Here is a 1,277-nt window from a genome sequence, read left to right as displayed (position 1 = left end):
TCCCCGGCTTAATCCTGAATATCCCACCTTATCCCATCAAAGCTTGGGATCATTTTATCCCATCTCCTACTCCAGTACCAAACAACCCCTTGTTTTCAGATAGCATCTCCTTTCAAAATATGATAAAACTTTGTCAAAGTCTAATACAATCAGACGAACTTTCCCCATTTTGTATATATATATATATATATGAGGAATATACGAAAAAAACTGCATAGTTCCAATGACCCAGCCAAAGGTGTAAAGCCCAAATCATGAAATAATATACTCAAAAAGAATGATGCCAATATACCTTAGTGGTGTAAACTTTGTCACCATTGTCGTTGATGTAAAACTGGAGATACATCCTTCTGTTTTCACCTGTTTACACAAACAACACAAAACCTCAGTTTTAAAAAGCAAAAAAGAAATTACAGAAATCAATCAATTCCACAGTCCAACACACGTCTCCGGTCTCTTACCAAACAAAATGTCACTTTTCTTTTTCACTTTGTTCGAAAAAAAATGAAAATAAAATTAATTATTTTCACTTATTCAAATACAAGTTTAAGTTTTATTTAAAAAATTTATTGCTAAACAATATTTTTATGAATAAAGTTAAAAAAAAAAAAAAAGAGGATAGAATGAATATTATTCATAGCCAAATGGTGCCTTGGAGTTTGAAAGTACTATTAATAAGATTATAATTTAATAAAAGTACACCTCTAGTTGAATTTGTTTTAAATAGTAACAGACTGGTCAAATAATATAATGTCCAAGCAATTAAACTCATTAATTGGTCGTTGATTAGCTTGATCTTGGTTTTATTGCATATTCATTGTACTAGTAAGGCATATAATGACATACCAAATAAGAACTTGAACATATGTACAGATTTATTACATATTATTTGGTATTTAGTACAGACCTAATAATAAAGTAATGAAAAGTACCATTACCATAATAGCTTATGACTTCAACTCTATAAAGACAATCAGAAAAATTCTCTCTTTTTTTCTTCTATAATCCTCTTGGAAATCGAGGGAATAATTGGAAGCTGCTTTATTCGTACTCTTAATCCTCCAAAAGTAGTGCATTTTTAAGCAAAGCGATGAAGAGTTAGAGACAACATTTTAGTCAAGTCCGAGCAACACAACACAGTTCAAGTCATAAAACCATAAAGAATACTAGATTCATAAGGCCTTACAAAGAAATAAAATTAAGAACTCCAAAACAAGCACAAAAGTTACTGATACACAATTCAATAAAGAACTCCAAAACTAGCACAAAAGTTACTG

General features: G+C 30.2%; 1 long non-coding RNA gene across 1 annotated transcript; it reads right to left on the bottom strand.

Moving 5' to 3' along the window:
* Positions 1-292: 292 nt before the first annotated feature.
* Positions 293-1,271, bottom strand: LOC124892745. Its single transcript, XR_007050400.1, has 2 exons — positions 939-1,271; positions 293-360 (listed from the first exon to the last, which is right to left on the bottom strand). It is a non-coding gene; the product is annotated as an uncharacterized LOC124892745 (long non-coding RNA).
* Positions 1,272-1,277: the final 6 nt, after the last annotated feature.

The sequence above is a fragment of the Capsicum annuum genome, unplaced genomic scaffold, assembly GCF_002878395.1.
Source record: "Capsicum annuum cultivar UCD-10X-F1 unplaced genomic scaffold, UCD10Xv1.1 ctg50261, whole genome shotgun sequence".
NCBI lineage: Eukaryota > Viridiplantae > Streptophyta > Magnoliopsida > Solanales > Solanaceae > Capsicum > Capsicum annuum.
Note: the sequence above shows the minus strand (reverse complement) of the source record. Positions and strands in the feature narration are given on the sequence as shown.